Source organism: Felis catus, chromosome C1 (assembly GCF_018350175.1).
Source record: "Felis catus isolate Fca126 chromosome C1, F.catus_Fca126_mat1.0, whole genome shotgun sequence".
Taxonomy (NCBI): Eukaryota; Metazoa; Chordata; class Mammalia; order Carnivora; family Felidae; genus Felis; species Felis catus.
The window spans coordinates 21132826-21147350 of record NC_058375.1 but is presented as its reverse complement, the minus strand read 5'-3'; the positions used below and the strand labels follow the sequence as shown (position 1 = coordinate 21147350).

Here is a 14525-nt window from a genome sequence, read left to right as displayed (position 1 = left end):
TGTTGGCCATAGGATGCAACACACATCTTTGCAGACACACAACAGGGACGTCAGCACTGGCAGACACGACACGTGAATCCTTGCAGGACACAACAAGTCCAGAGACGAAAAACCCCCTGCTCCCTTGCTACAAAGAAACCTACTCCACACAGACACACAAACGTCCCTCCTACACACACGAACACACACATCAATGCAACCACATGTACATATCACAGAAACTCTCATCATCCCCAAACAGGTCCCCAGGACGTTTGGGTGCTGCCGCTTAGCTGGAACAGGGGCTGGGACCGTCCCCACTTTTAACTTTCTACCATGGGTCCTGCTTGTGCATCGTGGAGGGGATGGGTGGGGCGGGAAAAAAATGCTAGGGGTCCTGGCCACATCATGGAGCATGATGGGAGAGGCCACTGTCCTAGCTGTCTGAGTGCTGCTTCCTGATGACCCTGGGACTCCGCAGAAGCTGGTATTTAAAAAAAAAAAAAAAAAGCTAGCTAGCATTCATCACATGACCACTGTGGGTCAAAGATCATACCCAATGCTTTTACAAGCATTATTTCATTATGCACCTCCTTTATGAAGTATATACTATTATTCTTGTTTTAAAGCTATGTTTTGATATAAATAGGCTCAGAGAGGTTAAGAAACTTGCCCAATATCCCACAGCCAGGAGAAAACAACGGAATTTAGACATAGGTAAGTCTGACCCCAGAGTCTACTTCTTTTTAATTTATTTTTAATGAATTTTTTTCTATATTTTAAAGAGGTAGCAAATAAGCAAGTTCAAGATCGAACCCTTGAGGGCCCTGGCCACCCCCCTGAGGCTTCCTTTCAGATCCAGTGCAAGGTGTGTGGTGAGGCGGTGAGGCCGTCCTCTTACAAGCCAGGGGAGGGGAGCGCGTGTGCTGTTGCAGGTAGGCCCAGGCTGGACAGTGAAAGCAGGTGGGACTCAGCCCGACCAGGGAAGGGGAGGACATGGGGGAAGAGGAGGAAGAGGAAAGGGGAGAATGGGGACCAGCTGCCCATACATGTCTGTCCTTAGCAGACCTGATCCCTGTGTGAGGCTAGTGGTGCCGTCCTCACTTTATAGATGAAGAATCTGAGGCTCGGGCGGCCCAGTTGTTGAGTGGCAGGGTGGGACTCCAACTCCCGAAGTCTGAGGGAGAATAAGAGATGGCGCACGTGCTCAGGAGAGCCAGAGAGAAGCAGAGAGAGAAACTGAGGTTATAGTGAGGAGGAAGGAGAATTCAGGGCCGCCGGGCATTAGGGCTGGCATCCCAGAAAGGGGTCTCAGCAGGAACATACTGCCCAAGTTACTTTTTGGCTCCCAGAGGTCTCTGGTTTTGTGGTAATCCCTGCCTCCAGAGACTCTTTCTCTAGTCTGTTCATTGGCACTAATTATCTGCCTGTGTGCTTATAACATGTCTTAATCGCTGTAACCTTCCGGTAAATCTCCATATATGATGGGGCATGTTTCTTGACTTGTATGCATCAATATGACAAACACCTTTGCACCTGCCACCAATTAAACAGAACATACAGGTGTAACAGCCCCCTGTGTACCTCACCAGTCCTGCCCTCTCCCTCCCTCCCCAGAGATAATCATATCCTGAATTTGTTTTTCTGTATCAATGCATATGTATTGTGTCCACCGGCAGTCATAGTTTTAAGAAACAGTATCATGCTCTATTTATCCTCGCTTTATTCGTTTATTGTTCGTGTTGTTATATGTGGCTCTGTTCACTTTAACATATGCACAGGATTGTATCGCGAAAACATGCAAATATACGTTTCCTTGTATACAGGAAATATTAATATTTCTGGTGTATACTAGGAAGGATGTGCATATTTTCAACTTTATTATAAAGTCAATTTCCAAGATGTAGTGCCTTTTGTACTATCTTTTTAGCAGCACAATGAGAGTTTCCGTTGTTCTACATCCTCCCTGATACTTGGAATTGGCAGACTTTAATTTTTTCCAATCTGGTGGTTGGTTGTTTTAATCTGAACTCCTGATTGCCTGAAATGCTGATCATATATTTTTTTTAAGTTTTTTCATCTATTTAGAGGGGGGGGCACTCACATGCATGGGGGACAGTCAGAGAGAGGGAGAGAGAGAGAGAATCCCACGTGGGCTCCTCACTCTCAGTGCAGAGCCCGATGCAGGGCCCAGTCATGAACTATGCGATCATGAGCGGAGCCGAAGTCAGACGCTTAATTGACTGAGCCACCCAGTTACTCCTGCTGATTATATTTTATGTTTCGTAGCCATTCAGGCTTTTTCTTCTGTCTATTGCCTCCTCCTTTCTTGACCCAATTTTCTATTGGTCTTGTCTCTAAGTTACTGATTTGAAGGAATTTATATTATATTATGCTTGAAAATCCTTTGTTACATGTATTGCAAATATTTTCTACTGGTCTGTGACTTGTGTCTTCCTCTTTTTATCATATCTTTTGATGTACACAGTTTTGTTTTGTTTTGATGTACACAGTTTTAAACTTTATGTGGTCAGATTTATCCAACTTTTCTTTGTTATTTATAATTTCTGTCTTAATTAAAAAAATTTTTCCTTGACCCTTGTATCATAAAGATATTTTCCTCTACTTTTTTCCCCCAAAACTCTTTGTATTTTGCTTTTCATAATTAGGTCTTTATGCCAGTTGGAATTTAATTCTGGACATAGTGTGAGATAAGGATCTAATTTTATTATTTTTTTCCCTAATGAATTGCCGATGATTTGCATCAGTATCTACAAATAAATTCGTGCTCTCAAGGAACTTACAATTTAGTTGAGAGTCAGATAATGAGCAAAGTAAACAACTAAAATATATAGTGTGTTAGATAAGTGCTGTGGAGGAAAAGAAAGCAGGGTAGGGGCCTAGGGCATGCTGGGGGATGGCTGCAATTTATTGGGGTTATCAGGAAAGTCCTCACTGAGAAAGTGGCATTTGAATAACTCTGAGTGTCTGGGGAAGAATGTTCTAGGCAGAGAGCACAGGAGGTGCAAAAGCTCCAAGCAGGAATGTGCCCAGTGTGTTGAGGTGGAGGAAAAGGGCCAGTGTGACTAAAAGGTGGGGAGAAAGAAGTAGGAGATGAGGTCAAGACTTACAGGGCCCTTTCTCCTTGAGCGGAGAAAGGATGTGATCTGACTGACGTATAAAGGTTCAACTGCACAGCCATATTGAGAACAGATTAAAGGGGGTGCAAGGGTGGAAGGGAGACCAGTGAGGGGCTACATCTAGTGAGGGATGATGGTGGCTTGGACCAGGGCCAAAGCACTGGAGATGGTTCAAAGTGGTCAGATTTTGGATCCATCCATCCATCTATATACGTCTGTCTATCATCTATCTATCTATCTATCTATCTATCTATCTATCTATCATCTGTCATCTATCTATTTATCATTTAAAGTTTAAATTAAATGTATTTAGGGCTGCCTGGGTGGCTTAGTCGGTTAGGTGTCTGACTCTTGATTTCAGCTCAGGTCATGATCTCACAGTTTGCGAGTTTGAGCCCCGCATTGGGCGTTGCTGACAGTGCGGAGCCTGCTTGGGATCCTCTCTCTCCCTTTCTCTCTGCCCCTCCCCTGATCATTCTCTCTCTCAAAATAAATAAATAAAATTAAAAATATGTATTTGTTGAGGAGGCCAGGTCGTTTACATTTTCTCTTGTCTGAGTTTGCTGAGTGTATCCCTATGATCTGGTCCTTTTCTGTATTTCCAGTAAACTGGTGGTTGAACTTGCTGATTCTGTTTCCTTGGCAACACTACTTCATAGGTAGCGTTATGATTTGGCTGTGTGCCACACCAACTTTATTAGAAAGGTTTTTAAACAGACACAAAAAGAGAGGGAAGAGTAAAATAAGTCTCTATATACCTGTATTCATTTCCTATAGCTGCTGTCACAAATGACCGCAATAAACACACGTTTATTCTCTTAACAGTTCTAGAGGCCAGAAGTCCAAAATCAGTATCAATGGGTAGGGAGTCAGCAGGGCTGTGTGTTCCCTGCAGAGGCTCTAGGACTGAATCTGTTTTCCAGTGCCTGGTGGCTACCAGCATTCCTGGCTTGTGGCCATGTCACCCCGCCTCTGTGGCCGCATTGTCTTCTCTTCAGTCTGTAATCAAATTTCCCTTAGCTTCTTTCTTACACAGATACTTGTGATTGTATTAAGGCTCATTTGGATTATTCAGGATGATCTCCCCATCTCAGGAGCATTAATTTAACAACACCTGAAAAATCTTTGGCATATAAGGTAACAGTTACAGGTTCCAAGGATTAGGACCTGGTACCTTTGAGGGTCATTATTCAGCCCGCTTCAACACCCATTACCTAGATTCAATATTTTGCCGCATTATTTTCCTCCCTCCCTCCCTCCTTCCCTTCCTTTCTTCCTTCCTTCCTTCCTTCCTTCCTTCCTTCCTTCCTTCCCTTTTTCCATCCTTCCTTCTCCTCTCTCTTTCCCCCATTCCATCCTTCTCATTCCCCTTCCTTCCTCTCTTCTTATTTTGCTGTAATATTTTAAAGCAATTCCCTGTAACTTCATTTCCAAATATTTCCACATATATGAATAGTTTCTTATATAACCACACCACTATTATCACTTAATAAAATTAACAATAATTCCTTAGAATCATCTAAAATTCTGTCCATGTTAAATTCTCCCTGATTTTCTCAAATCTGTCTGTCCTGGATATCTTCTGTTTTGCCCTCTAGATCTTGCTTCTCCACCCCACTCTGTGCCTCCGGAGGCTGATTTGTATGGACTACGTTACCCTTATCCCTTGCTTCTGGTTGGACTCCGGGGGAGTCCAAGGGGAGGCACTGGCAAGAGATCAGTCATCGGGGGATTACCGCAACTTCTTACCCAAGGCCACAGCTCCTGCCTGGCAGCCCTCTCCAAATAGCTACCCTTGGGCTCCAGAACTTCTCCCTCTCCAGCCTTTCGGATGGTGAAGGCACCCACTCTTGGGAGCCTTGGAGTACTACGGGGTTCCTTTTGGTTCTCTAGCCCTGCCCTCACCTCTTTAAGTGGTCCCTTTTCCCTCAGATTGCCCATTTGAGTGTGCATCTCTTTTCAGTACCCTGATATATGTTTTTATTTTATTCTTAACATTTTTTTTCTGGTCCCCATTTATTCACACTCCAGCACGGTGGTTAAGATCTAGAATGGGCTCCGAGGCCAGATTATCTCGGTTCAAATTCTAGTTCTGCCACATATAAGCTGGGTGACTTTGGCAAGCTACTCAGCTTCTGTTTGCCTCAATTTCCTTGTCTCTAAATTGGAGATAATGATGAATGCACCTACTTCAGAGGAATATGGTAAGGACATACACAATAACATGTATAAAGCAATTACATAGGGTACAACTGCCTGAAACACAGTAAATGCCCACCATGTGTTAAATAGCATTGGATTATTATTGTCAGCACTTTTATTATTCCTTAAGCACGCTCCTCTTGAGTCCCTTTCCACTGTGTTCTTTTGTGTGGATTTTTAGTTATTATTTTTAACCCTTTATTTGGAAATAATCGTAGATTTGGGGTGCCTGGGTGGCTCAGTCGGTTGAGCGTCCAGCTTTGGCTCAGGTCATGATCTCATGGTTCATGAGTTTGAGCCCCGCATCGGGCTCCATGCTAACAGCTCAGAGCCTGGAGCCTTCTTCGGATTCTGTGTCTCCCTCTCTCTCTGACCCTCCCTTTCTCACACTCTGTCTCTCTCTCCCTCAAAATAAATAAACATTAAAAAAAATTTTGAAATAATCGTAGATTCATGGGAAGTTGCAAAGATAGTACACAGAGGGGGTATAAGGCTGGCTCGGTCAGTGGAGTGTGCGGCTATTGCTCTCGGGGTTGTGAGTTTGAGCCCCGCGTTGGGTGTAGAGATTACTTTAAAAAAAAAACAAAAAACGATAGTACACACAGGTCCCAAATACCCTTACCTAGTGTTCCCCAAGGCTTGATTAGATTCAGGCTTATATGTAGAACCGACCAAACTTGCTAACACAATGGATGTGGGTGTGAGAAAAAATGAGGAATAAAATGTTGACAGTCTCCGCCTACCTACCCTGCTTATCGATCATGTCAAAAGAGGTCCTGAAACATCTATCACAAGAACACGAATAAAGGACTGTTGAAAAACGCGGCCGAGCCAAATAGTTCTGGATTTGACACAAATCCAGAGTCAAATCCAATTTGACACAAATTGGAGTCTGTGGTCAGATGGTGGGAGGGGTGGGGCTGGTTGATCCTGGAGGTCCTTCCGGGCTGATGTCTCTCATGGAGTGTGGGGGATGGAGGATGGCTGAGAAGGTGAAGCCACTTCAGGGAAAGAGGATCTGAGTTGGGGAGCAGAGCTAGGGCCTTGGCAATGCAGTGAGCAGACCATGGTCTCTTGTGTCTCAGGGCACTCAAGACTCAAGATGCCTCTATGGGAGCTGGGGAGGGATGGCCAAACGGGGCCGCTTCAAAGTTCCTAACAGGAGGCCCGGACTGCATGCTGGGATGTGAGGCGAGTGTGTGTGGCGGGTGAATGTGAAGCGTACGTGAATGGGCATGAGGAAAGACGTAACCGGGCAGGTATGAGTGAGGGGTGACAGACCTAGGCACCTGAGTGTCTGAGTGCACATGGGAGTGGAGGGATGTGATTGTAAGTTGGCGTCTGCACGATAGTGTGCATTGAGGGTACGCGAGCGTGCAAGGCTTATATATGGGAGAGGTGTGAACGTGTCTGCCTGTGTGTGATGGGGGTGGAGCTGGGGCAGGGGCAGACTTTTGGCTCTAGTTCTTCAGGGCTGAGGCACACGTTAAAAGCGATTTTGTCCTTTGAGATGCATTTGTGGCTTTGATGAGGTACAGTTGCAGGGTCCCAGTCGGCAGGAGGAAGCTAGCCCAGTCACGCAGTGCGGAGCTGAGGCTGGATCCTGAATGGCGAGGCAGGAGCCTCTGCTGGCTCTGCTTTGCACCTGCGTCGCTTTGGGACCCTAGTCCCGTCTAGGCCTGCTTCCCTCCCTGAGTAGGAGGGTGTTGGGTTTGGCTGATACGTGAGCACCTTGCTTTTGTAGGTAGGGTCTTCTACAGTGCCTGGTGCCTGGGTGTACTTAGTAATTTCCCGATTGAATGAATGAGTGGGTAAATGGACTGGAAACTGAGGCAGGGAGCGCTGGCTCATCTCTCACTTACGTCCACACAAAGCTTCCACCCAACTGACTTTCTCACGCACACAGGTACACGAGCACGCCCGCACTCACATTCACAAACTCATCTGCGTTCCCCCAGTCTGTTGCCCACACCTATTCACCCTCACTCACTCCCATGACCTGGCACGGTGCCAAACTCCTGCTCAGGGTCTTGGGGCGCCTGCTCCCTCCTACAGCCCCTCAGCACGCTGTCCCCATGGGTTCCTCGGGCTTGGTGCTTCTTGGTGACCAGCGATGCCCAGCCCAGTCACGCCACTGACCACGGCAGCGCTTATGAGCTCCTCCCTTCTCCCTCTTCGTGTTCTAGCTGTCTCTCCCTCTCCGCCTTTCTTTCATTTTTTCCCTCACACCCATCCACAGACACGCAGATGTGCACGCATGGGCACCAGGAACACGCTCACCGTCTGTCTCATCACGTTCTCCTTTAATTCCCTTGGTTCCTGCCCTCGTGTCTCCTCATTCCTCTCACGCTCTCTGTCTGTGTTTACATCCGTCTGCCTTTCTCTGTGTGCCTCTCTCCTCCCATCTCTCACTTCTTTCCTGATTGTCCCCCTCTCTCCCTCTCCCGTTTGCTTGGTCACTCACTTCTCTCTTCCTCGCTCTCATGCTGTTTCTCCCTCTCCTAAGAATATGCTCTCTCACTTTCTGTTTTCTCTCTCTTATCCCAGCTGCCTGGCATGCTGGTCACTGCCCATGCCCCACCCTGCCCCTGGCTCTGTGACAACCCTCTGAGCAGTGGCCGGGGCCCAGTGACCCCGCGTGGAGGTTCCTATACCATCTGTTGGAAGGAGCCCCAGGGTCACAGTATTTCCTCCGGGGGGTGACTTGGCAATGGTGTGTTCTGTTTCCTCACTTCTGCAATTTCCAGATAGCACAGAGGCTGGGTCTACAGACAGACGCTCAGATTCCACTGCTGCAGCCGCGGTTCCTGATACAGGTAAGGGGGGGTGGGGTCCCCGCTGTGGCTGAGCAAGGGGGAGGCACGTGAAAATGTACTCGGGAGACTGAGGTCCTGCCCCTAGCCTGCGCCTAAGCAAACGGGTGTTTCGGCATCTTCCTCGGGCCCAGAGTCTTGGTCGTGTTTAGAAAGGATTCTTCGTGACCAAACTTGCCGGGAGATCCAGCTCCCTTCTTTGGTTGTCTGAGGCCAAGGCAGTGCTGAAGTGACCTCAGAGACCTCACTGGGAGCTGAGAATGGTGATGACAGGGAGCTGTCTAGGTCTCAGAGAGCCGGATGCCATCTACTTGACTAGCTGTGTGACCTTGGGCAAGTGGTGCTGCCTCCCTGCATTTTCCTGCCTTGTCGAATGGGGATGATGCTGTCTCCCCAGTGGGAATGTCTGGAGACGTAGAGGGCATGTTACAGGGCTGGGCATTTAGGAACTCACGCGCTGCTAGGCATTCCTGGGGGATGATGAAGAGACCCAGGTTATTTGTACAGAGGGCCTGGCTCACAACCGGTTTCCCACAACAGGTCCCAGGTGGTAGGGACAGGGCACAAGCCAGTCTCCCCTTGTCCTCTGCTGGCGGGAGGTCCAGAGATGGGCTTGGTAGAACCGGGGTTGTTGTCCAGACACTTGCTCGTCTGTGAAGGATGAGGGAACCAGTAGAATCTCTCTGTAAGCATTCAGGCAGCTCTGAATTTGCTCTGATTGAATATGCAGCTGTGTTCCAGATACTTGGCGTGTGTATGTGTGTGTGTGTGTGTGTGTGTGTGTAAAGAGAAAGATGTCCCTGCCTTTAGGTGCCCAGCCAAAGAAAGAAGTCTGCTCCGGCCATGAAGAAAATGGCCCTGGGCCTGGGGTGGGCAGCCAGGATTTTGACTTTAGCTGTTGTTTACAGATTGGGACCTTGGGCAACTCAGGAGCGTCCCTTTCCTCCTTTGTAGATTGGGGTCCAAAGTACTGACCTTTGGGTTTGTGGAGGAGGATAAAGTAAGAGGCTGGGTGGGAAAATGCTTTGTCAGTCGTAACATGCTGCACAAAAATGAACCAGTGTGTTACTGCCGACACCGTAATTCTTACTCCACATGCCTTACAGATGAGGAATTTTTGTTTATTGTCTTATCCTTACCCTTCGCCCAGAGTTTGGTGAGTAGTATAATCTTAGAATATGAATGAATAGATGAGTGGTAAAGTACCATGTCGTACTTAGGAAGGACAGCCAGCCGGAGGCCCAGCATCTGGCCCCAGTTCTGCCCCCGATCCTGTTGTCACCTAGGGCAAGTCTTTTCTCTTCTCTGGGCCTCAGTTTTCCCATCTGTCCAATGAGGGTTTGGGCAAGGAATTATAGCCTATGGCGTTAGTGACAAAATGAGCCTCCAGGATGGAGTTTCTGCTCCTGATTGGTATTGGGGTGGGAAGGGGTGTGATGAAAGGCTGGGAGCCTGTCTGACTGTCCTTTTATAGTCAGACTCCCAACTCTGCACCCTAGGCCTGTGAGGAGAAGGGCGTTCTCCTCTTTGTCCGTAGCAGCCCCTCCTACTCCCTATCTCCCCCAGCCCCGTGAGGGTTGGCTCAGGAGGGGCCACCAGCTGAGCCATGCCATGGGAACACTCCCTGACTGGTCCTGTGGCCGTGTGTCGGGGTTAGGGATGGAGCCCATTCCCAGAAGGGCAAATGCTGGGTCCGCAGCCCAGCCACCTCTCTGACCAGTCACCACTGGGTTCCTTGGCAGCATGGTGGGAGAGGAGAGAAGTCTCTGGTGAATCTTTGTGTGTGCACGTGTGCCTGTGGTTGTGTGATGTGGCCTGGGGAGTTGGCCCTGGCTACAGTCGCATGTGTCTGCAGCATGAGCAACCTGCAGGGGGGTCTGGTACAGCCCAGAAGTTCCCAGAAGCAGAATCGCTAAGCAAACCAGCGGCAAGGTCGGTGTACCTTTCTTCCTTTGTGTCTTCAGCCAAAGAGGATCCAGAGAGAGAGAGAGAGAGAGAGAGAGAGAGAGAGAGAGAGAGAGACTATATGAGGGGAAGACTACCATTCGCAACCCCTCCCCACCTCCTCAGTTCTGCAGGAGGGGGACCCTTACTTAGGGCCTGCTTTCGGTGCTAAGCTCAGTTGGCTGATGGGAGAAGCACATCAAACATCTGTGCGGGCCCCTTTATAGTTCATAAAGTCCATTTTAATTTATCAAGTGCTTTACTGTTTCTGAACCCTTTATCACTCCTAACCATCTTACTTTCTTTTTACAACAATGCTTGAGGTTGCCCCTGCCCCCACCACTTTTTAGATACATATCACAAGGCTCAGAGCAGGGAAGAGACTCACTCGCTCAAGGTGGTGGGAGGCGTGGCTGAGGCCAGAGTCCAGGGTCCAGATCCAAGTCCTGCGATCTCTCTTCAGCTACCCCTGGTTGCTGCTGGTTTGGTGCATGGCTGATTTGTTCACTCATTCATTCATTCATTCATTCATTCATTCATTCATTCAATAAGCATTTTCTGAGGGCTGGGGAGGAGCTCACAGTTACTGAGCAATCACCACTTGTGTAGATTGCTTCATTCTGTTCTTACAACGACCTGCTGAGGAAGGCTTTATTATCACCCTTTTGCAAATGAAGAAAGGGAGGAGGCCCTGAGAGCCAAACCACAACTAGGAAAGAACAGACCCGGTGACGATCCTGATCTGTGTGACCTTGAGGCCTATGCCCTGTACCCTATGTTTTCCCTTGGGCCAGGCCCCGGGTACCCACGAGGGCACCAGCAGGACTCAGGAGCGCCCAGGCTGGGAGGTGTAGTCCTTTGGTGGGATTCCTGGTATAACGGAAGCACTGGGGAAGCCCACAGCAGAAGTACATCTCACTCCCTCCTCCCTGCCCTGGCCTACTTCCCAGAAGCGAGGAGGAAGGAGGGGGACTCACATATACCCTCTGGGCATTTGGGAGTCAGAAAGAAAGAACCAGGCCAGGTTCAGGGTCCCTCAACTCCACAGGGATGTCTTAGACCAGCTGAGCAGAGACTGAGTCTCACCAGCACGATATATATTCCTGGGGTCAGGGAAGGGCCCTCTGTGAGAAGGGAAATTGGGAAAATCTGGCACCCAGACCAGCCCCGCCTCTAGGGCCCTATACCCTGTCCCTCACCTCTCCTGGACAAAGAATTCCATTCATTCATCCATAAACGTACCCAGCATGGTGCTGGACTCCTTGAATTAAAAACTGTGGGGAGCCCAGCGCAGAAGTCACGAGAGGTCAGGACACTTGCTCCCTTAACTTCCCCCTTCAAATCCTCTGCTTCTTGGAGAAATGGTAGTGAAACCACTCCACAAGGGGACTCTTTAGAGAGTATGGCAGCATGGCCAGGCCAGGGCCCAAATGTCAAGCAACAGGGGAGGTCAGAATAGAAGTAACTTAACTTACTGAGCACTTACTCTATGCCAAGCACGTTCGTTAGAGGTTTATCTGCCTTCAACCTCAGGGCTATCTTGTGAGGTCAGTGCTGGTATTATTGTCAGTTTCTACATGGGAAAAGTAGGACTCACAGAAGGGAAACGATTGAACTATCTTGTTTTGAGACCCCAGGGAATCTAAGGGCTGGTAGTGATTGGGGCTGGTAGGTGAGGTTTTGGAAGTGAAAGGTGAAAAGACAAAATGTGACTCTGTGTGTGTGTGTGTGTGTGTGTGTGTGTGTGTGTAGTAGCAGATGTTCCTTGAATGTTCGCTGTGGAGGAGACCCTACCGTACATACTGGTGAAACGTCAGAAGTCTTGAACCCAGGGAATTCCCAACCCAAAGGAAAAAGAAACCAACACCCATTATAATGCAGTCTGATGTGTTGTGTCATGGAACCTCTATGGAACCTCTACCTCTGCGGGGAGGGGGGAGGGAGCGGGTCGAGAAGTAAGACTGACAAGAGCCAACATTCCTTGAGCTTTTATCATGAATCGGGTATTTTCTATTTAATCCTTATAACAACACTATGAACTGGGCATTCTTCTTCTGCTACTTCTTATTTTTATTTTGACAGATGAGTAACGAGAGGCCCATTGGAGGTTCAATTAATTATCTTGAGTAAGAATCAGCTGACAGCATTTTGCCAACTGCCACCAGCTGCCTTAACGAGATGTGACTGGCTCCCAGTCACAACAGAAAAGCCGTTGACGGTGAATACCGTGAATGGTGCCAAGCACGTTACACATATTATTCACTGAATAGTCACACCACTCTGGGAAGATATGTGCTTGGAATATCGTCAGCTCCATTTACAGGGGAAGGACCTGAGGCTCAGAGGGTGATGTGCTTGACGGTGGTCACAAGCTGAGACAAGACACAGGCAGAATTCGAACCCAGGATTGTCTGATCAGAGTCTGTAGTCTTTTTTTAATTTTTTTTTAACGTTTATTTATTTTTGAGACAGAGAGAGACAGAGCATGAACAGGGGAGAGGCAGAGAGAGAGGGAGACACAGAATCGGAAACAGGCTCCAGGCTCTGAGCTGTCGGCACAGAGCCTGACGCGGGGCTCGAACTCACAGACCGTGAGATCATGACCTGAGCCGAAGTCGGACGCTTAACCGACTGAGCCACCCAGGCGCCCCCAGAGTCTGTAGTCTTAATCACTGTTCTTTCCAAACACTTTGTATCCTTTATCCCACTGGATGCTTACAACAGCTCCATAAGGCAGATATGTTATTGTCCCATTCCACAGATGAGGCCCAGAGATGGTCAACAGTTTTGCCAAAGTTATACAGCAGTAGGTCATAAAGCTGGGCCCTATGATTCCAAGTTAAGAATATACAATGTACTTTCAAATCTGCCATTGCTTGGGCCCATTAAAAAAATTTTTTTTTATTGTGGTAAAAAACACATAACATAAACTTCCCTTCTTAATAATTTTTGAGTACACATTACAATGTTATTAACTATATGTACATTACTGTACAACAGGTCTCTAGAACTTTTCTATCTTGCCGGACTGAAACTCTACACCCATTGAAAAACAGTTCCCTGTTTCTCCTTCCCTCAGTCCCTGGCAACCACCATTCTGTTTTCCGTTCCTATGAGTTTGATTACTTTAGATACTACATATAAGTGGAATCATTCAGTATCTGCCATTTAAATTTTTTTTTTAATTTTTTATTTTTGAGGGAGAGAGAGAGTCAGTGGGGGAGAGGCGGAGGGGGGGGGACACAGAATCCAAAGCAGCCTCCAGTTTCTGAGCCGTCAGCACAGAGCCTGACACGGGGCTTGAACCCATGAATCATGGGATCATGACCTGAGCCAAAGTCGGACGCTTAACCAACTGACACTCAGGCGCTTTAGGATTTAGGCTGCATAGTAGTACATTGTACATACAGACTACATTTTGTTTACCCATTCATCTGTCGATGAACATTCGGGTGGCTTCCGCCTGTTGGTATTGTGAGTAGTACTGCTATGAACGTGGGTGTGCAAATATTTCTTCAAGATCTTGTTTTCTTCTTTTCTTTTTTTTAAGTGTTTGTTTTAATTTTGTTTTTAATTTTATTTTTTATTAAAAAATTTTTTAATGTTTATTTGTTTTTGAGAGAGAGAGACAGACAGACAGAGTATGAGCAGGGAAGGGGCAGAGAGAGCCGGAGACACAGTATCCAAAGCAGGTTCCAGGCTCTGAGCTGTCAGTGGAGAGCCCAATGTGGGGCTCAAACTCACAAACCACGAGATCATGACCTGAGCCAAAGTTGGACGCTTAACAGACTGAGCCACCCAGGCGCCCCTTTGTTTTTTATTTTTGAGAGAAAGAGTGAGAGCTTGGGGGAGAGGGACAGAGAGAGAGAGAGAGAGAGAGAGAGAGAGAGAATCTTAAGCAGGCTCACAACGTGGGGCTCGATCTCACAACCGTAAGATCACAACCTGAGCTGAAATCAAGTGTTGGACACCTGACTGAGCCCAAGATCTTGTTTTCAGTTCTTTTGGAAGTATACCCAAGTGAGATTTCTGAGTCATATGGTAGTTCTATTTTTAATTTTCTGAGGAAACTTGTACTGTTTTCCATAGCGGTTGTATCATTCTATATTCCCACCAACAGTACGCAAGCATTCCAATGCCTCCAAATCCTTACTAACACTTGTCATTTTCTGCCGTTTTGATAGTGGCCATCTGCCAAGTGTGAGGTGATAATGTCGTTGAGGTTCTCGTTTGCGTTTCCCTGATGATTAGTGGCGTTGAGCGTATTTTCATGTGCCTGTTTGCCGTTTGCATATTTGGAGAAACTCTACTGAAGTCCTTGGCTCCATTTTAAAATCAGTTATTATTATTTTGTTGTTGTTATTGAGTTGTAAGAGTTCTTTCTATATTCTGAACATTAACCCCTTATCCAATGTAAGGTTTGCAAATATTTCCTCCCATTCTGTAG

At 47.4% G+C, this 14525-nt stretch overlaps 1 protein-coding gene across 2 annotated transcripts in view; it reads left to right on the top strand.

Annotated features, from left to right (window-relative positions):
• The first annotated feature begins 490 nt into the window (after positions 1 to 490).
• PTAFR (platelet activating factor receptor) overlaps positions 491 to 14525 on the top strand; it is a 31113-nt gene continuing 17078 nt past the window's right edge. The window contains exon 1 of one of the 2 annotated variants that reach the window (XM_019836495.3): positions 491 to 696. The gene's annotated coding sequence lies outside the window, so the exon portion shown is untranslated. Of the gene's footprint in view, positions 697 to 7482; positions 8138 to 14525 lie in introns of those variants that run through there. The other variant, XM_006934474.5, reaches the window with a different exon arrangement.